Below are 18,612 nucleotides of genomic sequence, written 5' to 3'. Positions count from 1 at the left end.
GCTGGTGTTGAAACTTACTGTTTTGATCATTTTAAACTATGTTTTTGTACAAATCAGAAAGGCTTAGTCTGCTTTAGGGAATATCTGCATGCTGCAGAGAGGGACGACAAAGAGCAAGAGAAAGATGATAAGTAATTTGGTTTTAAAAATGTGATTTAAAAGCTTGACATTCTTTGTTCTATTAATTGTATTAAGATAAGTCAACGCAGTGTAATGCATCTCAGATCTTAGTCTAGCTGTCCAATTCAGCCTGATGCCTTTTAAAGGTTTGAAGGTATTAATGTTTTCCTTCTCCATGTGACAAACATTTTTTTTAAAACGTTTTTAGCACACTAGTGCCACAGCTCTTGTAGTATGATTTCTTTGGTCATGAATTTCCAGGCCCTTTTCCAGTAAGAGGAGAAAGACACTTAACTGGTTAATAGCCCTCTTAGTATATACATTGCTCTTAAAAAAAAAAAAAAATCTTTGAATATACTAAGAACAGGCTGTTGAGAGGCATTCTCCCCATTTTACTCAGGAGAAACCAAGCACTAGATTCCCACCAAATAAAAAAGTGACCTTTTGTTCCCCTTCCTATGTACACACCCCGGATATGTACCAAGCAAATGAGAGTGGGGGCCACTGGCAATTAAAAGACAAAGAAGCCCGTGGACATGCTGCTAACTGCTAACAGTTGACCTGAGCAGTCCTAACTTGTAGTTGGTCTGTTAGTGTTGGATTAGATCGACTAACAGTAAATAAAACTCAGCTGTCATAAGACACACTACATCTGCTATCATAAAGAAACAAGTCATTCAGAAGAAACTTTCTTTAATCCTCTGGAGACACTCCTTTTCTTAACTTTTAAACAATTATAACAAATTACATTTTTTAGAAACTTGGAATATTTAAATTAGAGGATTTTGCTTCTCCCTCCCATTCTTTGTTTTCTAATGGGAAGCGTCTTAAGTGTGTAAGGAGGGCAATAAAAGGCAGGTGCTAAAAGACATTGGAAGGAATGAGTTTTTCCAAAAAGCAGAGTAAGGGATACTAAGTAAGGGATTGGTACCTGCCCTGGTTTGGGGTAGCTAGAAAAGAAAATAGAGAATGAACCGTGAGTGTTGGTGCAGAAGAAAGGTCTGGTACAACTGTGCCTAGCAGCGGGTGAAAGCATACCGGTGCACTGCCCCGCAGAGCCCCGTGACCAGGTGCTCCACAGCACCCCAGTCTGAACAACGGGGAAGGCAAAGAAATTGCATGGAATAACAGGTTCCTATGGGTCAGAAGAGCAAACAAGGGCGGTTGTGGGATTTTTTTTTCTTTGTTTTTGGTTTTGTTTTGCAGGTGGGAAGTGATGCCAGGGTCCCTTAGGGGCGTAATTAGATATGATGGGTCACCAGGCAAGGCTGGTGGTCAAACTGTGCTCTTAAGTGTATTTTCTCCCTTATTACTTTTGCTTGCTCCTGTAGCCATGATGCCACTTGGCTAGACTTCTTGATCATTTACCTTCCTAAGAAGCATAAAACTTTTCTGTGTTCAAGTTTTCCCTCAAAGCTAAACCATGTGGTAGTCTTCCTCATGTGAGTATTAAGACCATATCTGACCCATCTCAGACTCATTTCCGCATTCCCTATAGTTGGAAAGTTGCTCCCCATAAAGGGTAACTTGAAATTAGTTTGTAAATCAACCATAAAACTGACAGGTGAATTAGTCTGCATTGGTCTGGCCCAAATGTGCATCCTTCCCTGTGTCCTTTCGTCATCCCCATTCTTTCCATATCTTGCCCAAGATGAAGCTTGTGGTCACACGGCAATAACTGGACATCAAATATTGTCTTTTGGCATTTGTCGAAAACTCCAAATGCCTAATAACGGATTTTTTTTTAGAAGAGCATTTTTACAAGTACACCAAATTGGATCGGCATTATTGGTCATTATAATGCTATATATATTTTTGAAGCAACATACTAGACTTGTTATAAGACTATCTTTATTTTTTTCCAAAGTGTTATTGTAAATTCATTTGACCTTTACTGCAAAAAAAAAAAAAAATCCTTTTTTTATAGAGTATCCAGACAAGGCTCAGTTTGTAACAAATAGTGGACCATTAGGAAAGAGGAGAGGAAAAAGCTGGGCTGAGTAGTGAGAAGCTTCAGTTCAATTTCACCTCATATCTTTCTAATAACTTACTTGTCACTTTATTACCTTCCAGTAATGTGAATGCTGCTGACAAGACTGTCACACTAACAGCAGACAACACCCTCTCTGCTGCAGTCCCAGCTCTCCTGGCTACTTATTGCCCTGGCCCTGAAGGGACACAAACTAATAGTGTGCTTTCCAGTTCAGCACTTGGCCATCAAATATAAAAGGATGCGTAATTGCCTGTTTATCCCTTGTGAAGGGGAAATTGAGTACAAGGGCTCGGCTTTCCCAGAGTTCCCTGATGTACACACACATTCTCTCTCTCTCTCTCTCTCTCTCTCTCTCTCTCTCTTTCCCGCTCCTGCTCTCCCTCCCCTCCTCTTTCTCTTTCTTCTTGCCTTTCTCCCTCCCCTCCCAACATACAAGCACATGCACACACACACACACACACCCCTACTAACCTGCATCTTTGGTAAGCCCGAGGCTGCCTCTCAATGCCCGCCCCAGCTATTAAGTGGACAGTAACAAGATGACTTCTTAAATAAAGGGGCAGTCGAGAGACCCCGTGACAGCATTCTCTGTGTCTTCAGAAACTTCAGTGTTGGAATCCCATGCCCACTCACTTGAGGAGTCCTGAGTGTGGCCCCCCGTGACTTGAGCATAATTTCCCACAAGTCAGTGGCGTAGCAGAATTAGATCACCCCATGTTCTGGAAGGAAAGCATTAAAATATTTTTCTTTCCCTTCAAAAACTACATATGTTGGAAACAGATTGGTTGTGCATGGTGGTCAAAAGTTGTCGTTGTTTTAGCTTTGGCAGCTCACCATGGGTCTAATGGACACACGTACCTTGAAATGACAACCTCCCAATCCATAGTGTGACATTGACCAATCAACGCTCATTTTGTTAAACTGGACTGACAATCTAAAAAAAAAGTGGGGGTGGGGTGGCGGGGAGGATGGGGCTTTTTACTTTAATTACTAAAATAGGGACTACCCTATATGTAAAAGGTAAGTTCTCCGCTTTGGGAGACTTTTGGTAACTAGAAGTACAGTGAGCTTTACAGACTGAAGGGACGAGAGGACGAAAGGTACAAAGGAGGAACGCACAAAAACGTTGTATTCCAAAATACCTTGAGCCCAAGGGGTATGTAAGTATCGGCTGCTATTTATGTATCGTGAACTGTTCTGAACGGGGAGATGATGGCTGAAAAGTGGCTAGGTAGTGGCCAAGTGAAGTGCAAGATGAATCTGTGTGTCCTCCTTGAGGAACTGGGGGACCCCATGACCCCTTCCAGTCTCCTAGAAGCCAGTCTGCCAGAAGCTGTTGAACCCTGCCGCCAATAGTCACATCACAAATATATTTGTCAGCCGAATGAGGTGTATGCAGGCGTCCTCTCTGATGTGAACTTTTGGAAAGACAAAAGCAGGAGACGTAGAGATAGAAAGCCTAACTGGTCTTTGTCAACAAATCTGTGCAAAATAATTTCATGAGCCAGTCTGAGGACTGGGAAGAAAAGCACTTTGAACAGGATTCTTGGGGTGAGAGAATAAACAGTTGGCTTGATGTTTTGTCAGTTCCCCCCGTCTTTGTATATTATAATCATTTATCAAACATCTTCATACCATCTTAAATGAATTAAAAATTCAGTTGCCAAAATTGCACAGAATCTGCTAACTAGTATTAGCTTTTACCCTTGAAATTAACAGGGATGTTTGAGGACACTTCTAATGTTTTCTTTTTAATGCTTTAAAAAAAAAAAAAAAGTTTCATTTAAAAAAAAAATCTTTGAAGGGAAGGAAGAGCAGAAAAAGGTATTTTAACAAAAATGGAGACATAGATAGTATAAAAATATATTTCTTGGAGAGAAAGAGAGTATCTAAATGCTATACCGAGACTTTATAAGGCTTCCTGTTGCCAAATGTGATGTTGAAATAACGCACAAGGAAGAAGGTGAATCAATCCATTATTAACTGGCTCTGCCCACTTCTGTTGCGGAACACAAGGATTGAGAGGTGACCCTGGGGAGCCCCTGGATATGTGAGAGCCCTGTCAGCTGGCCTTGTAAGTGTTTTCCAACAGAAGGGGAGACAGGCCAGCCCTCTGGGTGTCCCCCAGCGAGGGGAGCCGGCCTGGCTCAGGCACAGCTTCTGAGAGGCCCCGCTGCCTGCCTCTTCCCTGCTAGGACACAAAGCACCCCCCACCCCACCCCACCCCCGCCAGTGAATCAGTGCTGCAGCCGCGAGGAGCATTGATTCACGGGGTCTGAGGCTCCCCAACTCCCAGACAATGTGCTGAGTTAATAGGTTCACTTGAGATGTATAACTAAGGTTGATTGTTTATTTTTCTTCATCTAGTACTCAATTTGGAGCATTTTTGCATGTATCTGTACAGAGTAATCCATTCCTCTCATTGCCTATCTTAATCTCCCCTGACTTTTCCATTCTCTTTCCACTCCCGCCCTGTGCTCTCCTTCTGATCTCACCTACACCCTTAAAAAAAAAAATCCTTGCTGAAGTGAGAAGATAGAACACTGCCTCCTTCATCCTGCGTTTGATCACTTTGGAAATGTGTGTGTTCCCTCCTGTCCAGGGTTTACATAACATGAATCGAGTGAATTAAATGTTCTAGTATTCTGTATCAACCGGATAGGACTATCTAAGATTTACAATAGATGGTGCACTTGCTTTCCTGTGCAAACTTTGGTTCAGCTGCCCTGCAGAGAAGTCTCACCGTTTTCCTACCAGTGCCAGTAAAAATAAAATAAAATAAAATAAAATAATAAAATAAAATAAAATAAAATAAAATAGTGCAGGAGAGCTAAATGTGGATGCATGGAGGTGTCGGGAGGTCAAGGAAGGTCAAAGAACCAGGAGAAGGCTTTGGTCTGAGGCCACCTGGGCATGAGGCTCTGGGAGAGAAAGCTCTCTGTTCTCCCCTGCGGGTCACGGCCTAGTCATTCTAGAACTAGCAAGATCCCTCACACAGTGGGGAGAACACACGACTTTCTGATTCACCCCGAGCCCACCTGTGTGTCTCAGTAACAAAAACATTTGACTCGACCTGCATATTTGACAGCAGAAGTGGCCAAAGGGAACGGAAATATCTTGAGGAGGAGAAATTCTCACCAAGATATGTCCTCTCCCTCCCCCAGAGTTTGGGGATCTGTGCTTTGTCCCTGTCGTCCCCTTGACCTCCAAGCCATCTCTTCGGCTAAAGCCTGTCGAGGAGCCAAGGCTGCTCCGGCCGCCGGCGGCATCCCTGCCCGTGTGCTACTCGTGGCGTTGTAGCTTCAGAAATACTGTGTGTACCTTGAGCAAGAGTTTCGTTTCTGTTTTGTTTTGCTTTTTGGTTTGTTTTGATTAGTAGTCTAAGGGAATTAAAACTTCTTTATTTGCTGTTTCCTTTGTTGTATTTTCTGTACTATAACTGTCTACAGTATGTCTTTTGCATAAAATGCATAAGGGTTTGGGGATGTAAATGGAATTTTATTCATATTTTGTCCAAATACCTCTTGTAATTTGTATCAGAATTCTTGTACAATTTTTATATTAAAGATTTATCAGTCACTGACCCCTTCTTTCCTTCTTGATTTGAAGAAACCTCAACAGACTCCAATAGACCTTTACAAAATACACTTAGTAACACTTCAGCTCACATGGTAATTCACTGTACTGAAGCCCACTTGTATAACTCAGAGTCCGTCTCCTATTTGTACTGAATCCTGGTATTATTGAATACTCTTCTTAGGAAGATCAAACTCCTCTCTTGCTCAGATGGCGAAGCTGACTCAGAGCTATGAAGATTGTAGCCAGTCCTGACGGATCCCAGCAAACACTGCCCAGAGTCTTCCTCACCAAAGCTATCTTTTGAGGGATGACTTTTCTGCATCTCTCCAGAATTCCTTTTCCCCAGAGCCCTTTGCCCGGGTTCTTTTTAGGAAAGAAAGACCAAAGGAAGAATTTAGGCTATCTTTGCCTCTTAGCTTTCTACAAATGCATTGTCTTCCCTCCCCCGCCTTTGAAATTTGTGGACAGCAGCCAACAGGATGATGACTATATTTTTTTTTCAGACTAAATGCTTGTGTTTCAGTTTATATTCCCTGGGCTGTGGTTTTCTGCAGATTGTGCTTCTTATAATCTAGAAATAAAACTAGCAGAAGGAAAGATGTCATAATCGATGACATTTCCTCCTCTTGTCATACTGCTTGAGGGACAATGGGAAGAAGCATGTAGAAGGTGCCTCTAACTCAGCACTGTTTACTACCACCCCCACCGCTGACTCCCATCTTAGCTAAAAATTCAGCTAATCCAAAAAAAAGACTAATTTTTCCTGGAGTTTCCTTTCCAAGTTGGCATTTTCTCTTCTCATCTCTAGAGCTGGATCTGTCCATCTCCCCACCTCCTTCCACCCACTGACCCATCACCAGGGAAATGAGTTACCCATACTCTACGGCACCCACTGTCCTAGGCAGTGGGTGCCAGCAAGGGGTGGACAGCTGCCATCAGCCCCATGCGAGGGACCAGCCAGCCAGCCTTGGATACCACAGGCTGAAGGGCCCTCCAGGGCAATGGGGTGCCAGGCACTGAGCCTTGATGGGGCCTCCCTCCTTGATTTCTTCTGAGCACCCATAGGCAGGTTTGGGGGTAAGGGCAAAGAAATGAAAGGTTAAGCAACTTTGGAGAAGTCAACCTCCGTTGACGCATGTGGTTATTAAATGTCACGGATGTATTAACGCACTCCTGCAGGGAATCCAAGCATAATTATGATCTTTTCATCTGTCATAACACGTCTGTAATTGGCAAGAATTCTCCCTTGAACAGCTCCTTCTTCTTAAAAAAAAAAAAAGTTGGTTTAAATGCTACTAAATGGTAGAAATCCTCCCGTTTAGCAAAAAGGCACCCATGAAGACAGTTCTTGGCACAAAGCTAATCAAAATTGTCTGGGTCATGGCCACTTGCTCTCCCGAGCCACTGGAAGGCTGGCCGTCTGCTAGTTTGCCACGTGTCACTTGACAATATGACAGTAGATTAAGTGCTACTAATTTAATAAAGCTGCTCTGAGGATAGGCTTGATCTATCAATGAAGAGCAGTGAGGATCGCATTGGCTGGGGGCTCCGGGAGGGGCAGGCGGAGAATATTGAATTGCTTGAAGTAATACTGGGAGGGAAATCTATCGATCCCCAGTAAGACGCAGTTATATTTAGTCACCTGACTCCCGGGCACCCAATCATTACCCATATTCATCAGAGATGGGTAATGAACAGAGGTATTGATTAACAGGGCTAGCTGAAGAGATTTCCCAACAGTGCTAGTTCACATTGATAGGTCTCCAATGGGAACAGAGGCCATGCAGCCCTGGAACATAACTTACTGTGTTCTAGGTCCTTCCATTGATTTTATTTTGGGAGGGGAGGGAGGGACAGTCTTGCACACAGCGATACTCCCTTGACCTTTCTCTGAAACCCTCCTTGGAAAAAAAAAAGAAGAAGAAGAAGAAGAAGAAGAAGAAAACCAACTCACGGCCACAGTCAACAAGTAGACAGCCCTGCTGTTTTCTGCTTCTATCCCGGCTGGCTCTCCTACCTCACCTTTGACTGCTGTGTGTGTGTGTTACCCTGATTTACAGAAATGTGCTCGAAGCCGGGACATGCCAGTCAGAGCTCAGAGCCATCAGGCATACGAAGCCTCTCCTCCCCTAAAGATCAACATATGGCTTCGGGAAATTATCGTGTTCGGCTAATTGCACCAAGTTGGCATGGTAGGAACATAATGAGTCCCGGTTTCAGCATGCTGACCCCAAACCCAGTGATGCCAGCACATAGTAACTTTCCAAGCATTTTGCCTCATGGCAGGAATCCTCATTGAGCTGCTGTTTGCAAAATGCATTTGGTTAGATTCCTAGCGCGCGCCCTGGTCCTGCGCTGCCGTGTTCCAATCCTGCAAGCGAGTTTGCTGTGCTGTGCACAGGAGCACTTGTCCTTGCGGGAACCAGTGGTGACCCGAATGCCGTAACCTTCGGCAGCCCTGTGCTGCCTGATGGGCGGCATGCTGCTCGAAATGCTGATCTATAACTAGAAACCATTAAACCCCGGGGGAGAAAAAAGTAAAGGATTAAGACAAGGACAGCTGTAAAAAATAAAGCTCAAATGCATCATTAGAAACCAGAAATTCACAAAGTACAACTGCCTGTCATCCACGCTGGATATTAGCAACACTTGACTTGTAGATGAATGAACTGCTCTAGGAACCTAAGTCACCCTTAACCACCGCAGCCTCAGGGAAGTTTCTCTTTGTTCCGGTCTCTCCTTATCTGAGCCCGGGTTTTCGATGACGTTGGATTTCATTTGCCTCCGATTATCCTCATCAACCTGCCCTAATTTGACTTACCTTGGCCAGCAGACCTTGTCTTCCTGAGGTACAGCCTCTCCTTCGACTTTGTCTTTTAAACACGCCACCTTCGCCTTTTCTTTGCCCGTCTTTACTTCCTCATTATAATGTTCAGTTCAATTTCTGTTTTCTTCGCTGATACCATTAAAAAAGAAAAAAAACCAGTTCAATATCTTGTGATCCTCCGGGGTTAGACCATACCTTGACTTCTTTCCAAATGTAAGAGCTTAGAAGGAAAAAATATATATATATCAAAGCCTTCAATAATTTTGAATCCAGATTTCTGTACATTGTGTAGAAACTTCAGGTCTTTGGAATGCTCCAGAAAATGGTCATAAGCAATTCAAGTTGGAGGTTATCAGTGGTTTGGGGCATGTGCTGTGTAAGGTTATTTAAAATTATTAGGCCACTTCCAGGTTTTTAGAGAGATTCATTTTTACAAATATAAATGCTATTAACAATTCAAAGCACTCTCATAATTCCCCATCTTTGTTCTTCCTCATGATCTCAATTTCAATTTTTGTGTTTTTTTTTTTTCCTTAAGTGGAGAATTTCCTTCCAAAGTTTCCCAAAGTCATTTGCAGGCTGAAAACAAGACACTTATTTGATTATTTTCAGATGTCGCATCAATTGGTCTTCAGCAGAAAGTAATCCTGCAAGATGTTCTGCTTTTTGTTCTTTCAGAAACCGCAAACCTGTGTTTTTGAAAAATATGACTTTCTCCAAAGCCCTGAGCCTCACCCTCAGAGCTCACATGTGAGGAGGGTTTCAGGCTCACACACGGACTTGTTTTTGCAAGGAAGCAACAGAGTCCACTCAACTTTTAGTAGATCCCTAAGCATAAGTAGAGAGTGGGAAAGCCAGGACATGGGTGAGATCCAGGAGCGGGGGCTCACGTGGGAACTGTGCTCTACGCACCTGGAAGATGATTTGTTTCTCTAGCCTGCAGCTTGCGGTACTTAGCAGGTGATCAGTGCACAGTAACAGAATAAACAGAGGAAGGAATCAGGGATGAAGACTGGTAGATGCAGCCCTCTGCCAAATACCAAAGTCAAAGCTAGCCTTACCATTAGGTGAAGGAGGCAGCTGTAACACTTGGGTAGAATGCATGTATCAGCTATTTGTGGCCTTTGAAAAGCAAATGGTATAACAGAAGCTTTGAGAAGGAAGACCAGGATTCAAAGTGCCACTGAAATGGCCTTACTTTGCCATTTTTTTCCATCTTGTATGCCGGGACCGGCCTGACCTTGTCAAAATCTGAAACCCATGCGTGGGCATCAGGGCTGGAAAGGGGTCTCCAGAAGCCCTGTTGTCAAAATGTAGGAAAGAAAACAGCAAATGGTCAGAAAGAGTGGGAGAAATCGCCTATTCTCTTTCCCCTCAGTTTTCTAGTGCCTGCCTCAAATCCAAGCTACTGCCAAGAACAGCAGCAGCAAAGGGAATCTGTAGAAGCCAATACTCTGCACCCCAACAGGTGCTGCTGTCTCCAGGGTGGGGAGACCTGTTCTATCTCCACCTACCCTCCCACCCTTTGGTCCTGGAGGCAAACACAGTCACTGCAGAGCACCAGCTTTCTGGCCAAAGGACTGAAAAGGCAAGGTTGGAAAGTTCCAGAAAGATCATGGAGAGGAAAAGGTATTTGAAAAACTAACGGCAGCAAACTTTCTGAATTTGGCAAAAAGACACAAACCTACAGATTCAAAAGTTTCCTTAAACCCAAACGTGATCAAGTCAAAGAAATTAACACCCAGATGCAGCGTAATCAAATCACTGGGTTCCACAGATTAAAAACAATGACAATAACAACTGAGAAATATACTGCTTTACATATAGGGGAACCGTTGGAATGACTTTTTTCCTCGGAAACCAGGAAAGCCAGAAAAAAGGAGAACAATATTTTGAAAGTGCTGAAAGAAAAGAACTGTCCACCCAGAATTCCAAATCCAGGAAAAATATTCTTCAGGGATGAAGGTGAATTAAAGACATTCTCAGATGAAGGAATTCTCAATTTTTTTGTCCAGGATACATGTTCCAAGAGAAATGTGAAAGGAAATTCCTTAGAAAGAAGGGAAATTATACCAAAAAGAAAGTTTGGATCCTCACAAAAGAAAGGCAACAGAAATGATAAATATGTGGGCAAACATAATACATTATTTTTCTGCTATTAATATTCTTTGTAATCTGAAAGCAAGAACGATAGCATTGTGCGGCGGAGTTTTCAATGTATGTGGATGTAATACACGGATGACCACGACGTAAGGCTGTTTCCTGCATGGTTCTACTCATGTGACATTGTCTGGAAGACAAAAGAAGAGGGTGGAGAAGAGATGGGGTGGGGGTGCTGCTGGGGTGCTGGGGTGCTGGGGTGGGGGCACGGGGGGCAGCGGAGAGGGTGCAGGAAGGTGTTGGGAGAAAAGGAACCGCACAGTTTCCTGTTTGCGGTGGTGGTAACACCGATCTATATATGTACTGAATTTTATAGAACTGTCCACAGAGAAAAAGTCAATTTTACTTAATTTTTAAAAAGATTTTATTTATTTATTCATGAGAGACACAGAGAGAGAGGCAGAGACACAGGCAGAGGGAGAGGCAGGCTCCTTTCAGGGAGCCCGAGCTGGGACTCGATCCAGGCCCTGGGGTCACGCCCTGGGCCCAAGGCAGTTTTTAGATCAGGGTTTGGCAAACTGTGTTGTGGCTTCCAAGACGGTACCTCACAGCCCCCTGCACGGGGGGAAAGAGGAGGCCACATGGGGGAAACTCTGACACCCCCAGAGAATCTCTGTTTCCCGGTTTCCCTCCTCAAGGCTCTACCCGACGCTGCGATTGAGAGAAGGGTTCTCGTCGGCCGCGCGCCTGCTACTTGGCCTTCCTCCCGCTCCAACACAAGCTTCCTTTCCTTTGCCACAAAACCTCTCAATAAAGCCCGCGCTCATCCTCGCCCAGGCACTCTGCAGCCCAGAGACGCTTGGGGACCGGGCCTTACCCAGCCCGCTGGCTCGCTCTGTCTCTGTCGTCGGCATTCGTAGCCTCCGTCTCTCCCTCTTGCTCGAGCGTTCGCTCCTCCTCTTGTGCTATGTTCGCCTCACCTCCAGCGGCTCCACCTACTTCACACAGCAGAGTCCAGTCCTGCGCAGAGAGGGCTTCAATAACCAGTAACTTTGCTTTGAACCAGGCCTCCTCCCGGCACCGCCGCCAGCCTGTGCGTGGCCTTCGCCTGCTCAGCCTCTGGTCAGCGTCCAGCCAAAGCCCACGCTTATCGTGTCGGGGCTGAGGGCAAAGCACCCGGCCAGCAAGGAGTCCGGGCCTGGGGGCACTGTGCTGCAGAAATCAAACATGTGCCCTGTTTGCGCCCAACTATTAACAGCTTCCCCAGCTACCCAATCTGATGAATGCTTCCAGATTTCCACCTTCCCCGACTTCTCTGCAGAGTTTCCCAGGGCCAAGTCGTTGGCATGTCTGACGTCCCAACCCCCCCTTCCGTGAGTCTGGTTCTGTCCTCACCCCTCTTGCCCGTCTCCCTTGCTGGACTCTCGTAATCGTCCTGCCCCTCCCTCTCTAGGCCCTCTGCTATCAAAAAGCACTGCTGTAAACAAGCCCGAGAGTCTTTAAGATGAATTTTAGTCAATGTGTCTCCTCTGTAGGGTTTTCTTTCAAGCCTCGTCATTTGGATGTGAAGGATGCTGCCCTCTTTTAAGGACATTGCTGTAAAAGCAAACAAAGAACATATCATTTAGAACCCAGGGTGAAAGGGTGTAAGAGGTAGATTTCACTCTGAAATCAGATTGCTAGGGGACCTGTCTCTACTTCCTATTCTTTAAAACAAATTAATATTAAGTAAAACCTGGGTGGCTCCATGGTTGAGCGTCTACCTTTGGCTCAGGGCATGAACCCAGGGTCCTGGGATCAAGTCCTGCGTTGGGCTCCCTGCTCAGTGAAGAGCCTACATTTCCCTCTCTTTTTGCCACTGCCCCTGATTGTGCTCTCTCTCTCAAATAAATAAATAAATCTAAAAAAAAAAAAAGATCTTCTGACTTTTGGTCCAGGACCTTTTCCATTCTGGTTGGCATGTCCATATAATGTATTATCTAAGTTAGGACATACTTTAGAGTGAAAGAGAAAAAAAAAAGAAAGAAGAAAGAAAGAAAGAAAAGAAAGAAAGAAAGAAAGAAAGAAAGAAAGAAAGAAAGAAAGAAAGAAAGAAAGAAGAAAAAGAAAAAGAAATAAAGGAAAGCAGGCACTAGAAGTAGTTGATCGGAGCAGGAAGCTGGGACACATCCTGAACAAACCAGGACATGAGTTCACTCCAGTGAAACTTGGCCGCCCTTTGGTACACTTCCCAGCTCAAGGTCACCCAGGCCGCACCTGCCAGCCAAGCCCTTCCCACAAGTATCCATTGATGTCCAGTGTCTGTCCATCCACTGAGCTCACAGAACCCAGGACTGAACTGGGCCCCTCCTAGGGCTCCTATCTAACACCTTTTAGTGCAAGCTGCCCTGGTGCTTTGCCAGACCTCCATTTGTGCGGGGCTAACGAGGCCCTGGGCAACAGTCATCCCTGGTGATTAGAAACTGAGTTGAAGAAACATTTGGGGGCGGGGAAGGGGCACTGAAAGCCTCACTGTATTGGTCAGATTCTTAACCGAAAGGAACATAGAAAGATTCTGACTTGTGTATGTAGAAATATCTATCAAACACTGTGAGCGGCCTGCGGAATTGCTAAGAAGACTGCATCACAAAGTCTGGGAAGCAGACAGGAATGCGAGATGGGGAAAAAAAGGGCAAACAACTAACTAAAATCATATGGCAGAATTAGCCCAGTGAGGACCTGAGTGATGTTGCCAGACTGGGTTTGGTTGCTATGGTCGGTGCTGCCGCCCTGTGGACCCAGGATGACCCCCGCATCGACCCTGCTCCTCTACGGAGCCCGCTCTGAATTCAATAAGCGTAGTGGGTGAATCTGGCCAGTTCTAGGTCATTCCTGTTCCTACCCTCTTCTGTAGCGGGAAGGAAGGTTCTGCCTACAATGACTCTATGTGTGTTCCCAGAGACCTCGGCCCCGCCCCGGGCAAAGGATTACGCTCCTCTGCCTCCTTAACATCAGCGGGCTTTGACCGTGTGGCTTATTTTAGCCAATGAAATAGGAACAGAAATGACGTGGGTTGCTTACAAGTGGAAGCACTAAGAGCCGGTGTGTGCTTTGCCATGTGTTTTCCCTCTGCCTCGAGAATGGCACTGCTCTAGATCGGGGCTGCTGAGTTGGTCAAGATCCAAGGAGGGAAGATGATGCGGAGCAGAGCCACAGCCGTGACTAACATGTAGCATTAGCAGGAATTAAACCTTGCTTTTTTTGGTGTGGTGTTTTTTGTTGTCATTGTTGTTGTTTTAAAGATTTTATTTATTTATTCATGAGAGACAGAGAGAGAGAGGCAGAGACAGAAGCAGGCTCTCTGTGGTGAGCCTGATGCGGGACTCAATCCCAGGACCCCGGGATCACACCCCGAGCCACTCAGGTGCCCCGGGATTAAAACTTTGCAAGCCACTGAGATTGGAGAGGGTGTCATTTGTTACCAGGACATTGCTTACCTTATCCTGACTGATACAGTCAGGATACTGACTGATACTGATACTGAGTCAGCTCCCTGCAAGAGTCAAGATTCATATGATGGAGAATTCCCAAACATAGAAGCAGACCAAAATAATAATAACAACAAGAAGAAATTTAAAAAATACTAATTTAAAAAATCCATCTTCACATATGTGATTCATCCAAATGTTAATTTTTCAAGAATCATCTCCCTCTTCAAGGTCTTACTTACCCTGTAGCTCTCCCTAGCGCTGCCCAAAGGTCCCCGCAGCATAATCAGAGCAGAGTTGGCTTGGGTAGAACCCTTGAGGCCAAATCAGCAAGCTCTTCACAATCTCTGGTGTGTGTATGTTAGAGAGATTATTTATATTGATCTTGCCTTTAAAAAAAAATCTCTGAATGTTAAAATTGATCAGGAAAGGCTTCCACTGGGAGAGAATGGTTTTTGAAAAACACTCAGGTGGATTTGGACAATAAGAAGTTGCAAAATGTGTGTGTATATGTATGTGCACGTGTGTGCACGTGTGTGTATGTATGTGTATAAATGTGTGTGCATGTATACGTGTGTGCACATGTGCATGCACATGTAATTGCATGTGTGTATAGGTGTACGTGTGTGTGTGTGCATGTGTATCAACTTTGATTTTACGTGGGTTTATTTCTAAAAAATGAGTTACATTTTTTAATAAACTTAATGAAAATAAGGAATCTGTTGTTTTTCTAGTTATAGAATCAAAATAGTTGTGCCTGTTTGCTATAGAATTATTTTTCCAGGACTCCTGGGTGGCTCAGTGATTGAGGGTCTGCCTTGGGCTCAGGTCATGATGCCGGGGTCCTGGGATCAAGTCCTGCACCAGGCTCCCCGCAGGGATCCTGCTTCTTCCTCTGCCTCTGTCTCTACCTTTCTCTCTGTGTCTCTCATGAATAAATAAATAAAATGTTAAAAAAAAAAAGAAGTATTTTTCCTCTCCCAAGGAAATTAATTTGAGCACCGTTTCCTGGCTTCCCCAAAGTTTTAAGGTTCCACTACTTCATTCACATCGGGTCACGATGTTCACAGTTCACAGATGCAAAAGAATCCTTATGTCCAAAAAGCAGGTTGACCAACAAATTGCAGAGCGAACTTACTGTCGAGGCTTTGCAGAAGAGGCCGTGCAGATTGGGGGGCGGGGGGCCCACCTTCTCGGAGGCTCAGCCCTCCCCGCCCTCCCTCACCCCATCATCTATTCGCTTCTTGGCCTTCCCAGCCTCAGCCCATGACCTACCACCTGGTCACTCTGACAGAGGCCGCCGCCAGCACCTAAAGGACTGGTGTCCCCCGGTCCCCCCAGACGGCTGTGGTGTCCACCGGGGCCGCAGCCCCCTTGAAACTTCCTGTCTTCGCTCCACTGAGATTTCTCTTCCCTGGCCTCCGCCTCAAACCTTCCCTTCTCAGGGCCCTGGGGGGCATCTCCTGGGCCCCGTCCTTCCTGCCCCCTCTCCCTTAGAGACGCTACTGGGCCTCGCGCTCGCCTCCTGCTCAGGAAGGGAGCAGCTCCTGCGTGCTCACCGCGCTCCGCAGCCCCTGGGCCTCTCCACCCGCCCGGCCGGCCTCGGGTCAGCATCCTGGCACCTTGGCACTGGACAGCCCGCTCTCTTCTCTGCCTCCCGCGTTTCCCGGTTGGGGTGACTGCCCAGCACGGACCCTCTCCTCTTTCTCCCCCAAGTCACGGGAGTAACAACGCTTGCTTCTCTTCCTGCCCTTGACTTCTCCCTCTCCCTCCTCCCCACTCCCCCTGACTTCCATCTGGGCCATCACTGCGGCTCTTACCTGCTCCCCCAGACTCCCATCCACCAGCACCATGTCCTGGGGGCCACATCCAGCTCCTCGGAACTCAACCTCCTCACGAACGAAGCTGACTCCCCTTAGGATGGCACCAGGTCCTTCACGACTTGCTTCCACACACCTATCAAGCCTCGACTGCTACTAACTCTCCTTTGTTTCGTGACTCCTCGCCCATTTTTATGGACCTAAGAAAGAAAAGCCTCTCTAGAGAGTCTCTGGGGAGGCTGGGAGGTTCTCTGGACCCTCTAGACTGTCTGGAGACTGGGCCTCGTCTGTCTCCAGTTGTGAGACCCTCCGAGAAGGTGACTTGCTTCATTGGCTTCAGGGCCCCTTCTCTCCCCACAAGCCTTCCTCTTGTCACTCTGAAGTGCCCTGAGCTTCAGAGCCTCCTCTGTAAGGTGGCACTACCCTCACCTTGCACTGTTTTGAGGACTTACTGACCTATAACTAAAACCACTTACCCCCATGCCTGGCACATGGCAGGTACTCAAGACGTAGGGTTCTTTCCTTTATTTCTCGACCACGCATATTTGTCTTCTAAGCAGTAGAGCATTGTCTGTAGGTGATATCCTTTTCACACCCACTCATCATTTCTTCATCCCCTGTTTGTGGGCAACTCACACAGGGCGTAGTCCTGGGTTCCGGGGATACCTGAGTGAGGAGCCCAGCACCGCTGGGTGTCTGGTCTTAGCACAGGGCCGGGGCTCCTTCTCTAGCCGCAGTGGAAGCAGGTGTCCCTCAGCACGCGGGCCCAGGCGGCACAGTTTCATCTCATCTCATCTCTTTCTTTCACTTTGATTTCTGGTGCTTTCCTCCAACACGTATAGCTCATGGCAGCGTACGACTGGAAAGAAAATAACTCGGAAAAAACAAAGTGCTCCAAGATACGTAAAGGGTCGTGACGTACCCCCATGGTGAAAATGCCCAACAATGGAGAAGAAACAAGGCCAAGAAATCTTCATGTTTGACTAAATAAAGTGTTCCTCACCAGCACTGAGCTGTTCAGCTCAGACAGCAGGAGGCACCTGCAGGTGTTTGGATGGGGACACCCTATCCATGGACTGACTTCCCTCCGTATTGCTCCCAGCCAGAGTATGGTCATTCCCATTACTTCTGGATCAATCCGTTTGGACCAAATCTCCTGAATCCACAGGCTGGGGTCAGGTCCTTCTTTATGGCTCTAGTGCGGAGCTGAGTGCCTGGAATGAGGTAGGTGCTCAGCAAATCCTGGCGACCGTCGGCTCTGGGCAAAGGCCCCGTAGCCGCCGGAGCCCAGCTTACTCACCGCTGCAATCATCTCCTAGGCCCGGGGAGTGGTGCACAGTAGGTGCTCGGCCGACGTCTGTTAAATAAGCAAAGGAATGAACAAAGGGCTGGAAGGGCGTGAGCGGAGAGATGTGGAGAAGCTCCTTCTCAGCCCACGTCTGTGACAGCGCAGCGGGCGTCTGCGGCTCTCAGCGGACCCAGGGCCCCGTGTCCCTGCCCTCGCAGTGGCGCAGGGTCGCGCCCGAGCGAGGCCGAGGCCTCCCCCATCGCACAACGGGAGGCCTCCCCTGCCCAGGCTGCTTTGGAAAACTGCTTGCACCTGGCCTGGAAGAACACAATTAAAAGACGCCGTAAAAATTGACAGATCCCGGTGCGGAGGGCCGAAAATACATTACAATTCCAATCGAACTATAAATAAAGCCTCTAAATTAAATAAATCTCACACAATTATGGATTAAAACATGTTTAGTGTTAATGGCCTTGCACATGGACCCTGACTCCCGAAATTGTTGCTGAGGCTGCATGGCTGGGGGATTGCATCATAATTAACACCAGGCCATCCCGGGAGGGGCCGGCCTGGGGTTCAACTGTGGGCCTTGAGGAGGTGAGGGGGGCACCCACGAGGCTTCCCGCTCCCCAATGCTGACCTGACTCTTTCTTGGCGACACCGATTCTTTGCTTGGAAGGACCTGGAGGCCATTCTTGCCGAGGGCCTGCCCTTGGGCACAAAGGCTTATTCTAGGTTTAGTGCTCTGGCTCCTCTGCTTGCACGCTTTGTTGCACACATGTCTGTGTGCACCAAATAAACGACCCAGTACCAAAAAAGGGTCGTGGAAGAAATATCTTGATAGTTCCGTTACTGCTCACTCCTACCCTGTTGCTTTGAAGTCCATAAATCATAATATAAATGATCAGCGATAATATTATGCATAAGCTTCCTCTAGTAACCCTCAAACCTCAATCCGTGGGACCGAGGAGGCTGGTCATGTTGTGAAGGACAATCAAAGACACAAGAGTTCTAGCTTCCCCAAACCAACACGATTCTTAAAATTTAGGAAATCTTACACGATAAAAGCACGGAGCCTGGGATTTTCATTCAAGACAGATTCTCACCTCTCCCTGAGACCCAGCAGACGGAAAGAGGCCACGGCCCCTGCGTGACTGCGGCCCCAGAGCAGGTGCTACTGTGGCTGAGTGTGTAAGTGTTAAGACTCCTTAGCAGTCTTTACAAAAGGATCTCACTGACTTTTTTCGATCTCTACACCTTGCACTCTGAGTTAAGTTCTCAGGCTGTCTGGGGTTCTTTTTTGCTCCTGTACGCTTTGCACATGTTCTTCCCTGCGTTTAGAACTTTCTTCCTGCTTCCCCTGGCAAGCCTACTTGGCTGGCTCGGGGTCGTGGTTTATATACCATGTCCTGCATGAG

At 46.5% G+C, this 18,612-nt stretch overlaps 1 long non-coding RNA gene across 1 annotated transcript; it reads right to left on the bottom strand.

Moving 5' to 3' along the window:
• Positions 1-11,067: 11,067 nt before the first annotated feature.
• LOC125752178 (uncharacterized) lies at positions 11,068-17,332 on the bottom strand. Its single transcript, XR_007401039.1, has 3 exons — positions 17,207-17,332; positions 16,383-17,120; positions 11,068-12,215 (listed from the first exon to the last, which is right to left on the bottom strand). It is a non-coding gene; the product is annotated as an uncharacterized LOC125752178 (long non-coding RNA).
• Positions 17,333-18,612: the final 1,280 nt, after the last annotated feature.

Source organism: Canis lupus, chromosome 11 (assembly GCF_003254725.2).
Source record: "Canis lupus dingo isolate Sandy chromosome 11, ASM325472v2, whole genome shotgun sequence".
Taxonomy (NCBI): domain Eukaryota; kingdom Metazoa; phylum Chordata; class Mammalia; order Carnivora; family Canidae; genus Canis; species Canis lupus.
Note: the sequence above shows the minus strand (reverse complement) of the source record. Positions and strands in the feature narration are given on the sequence as shown.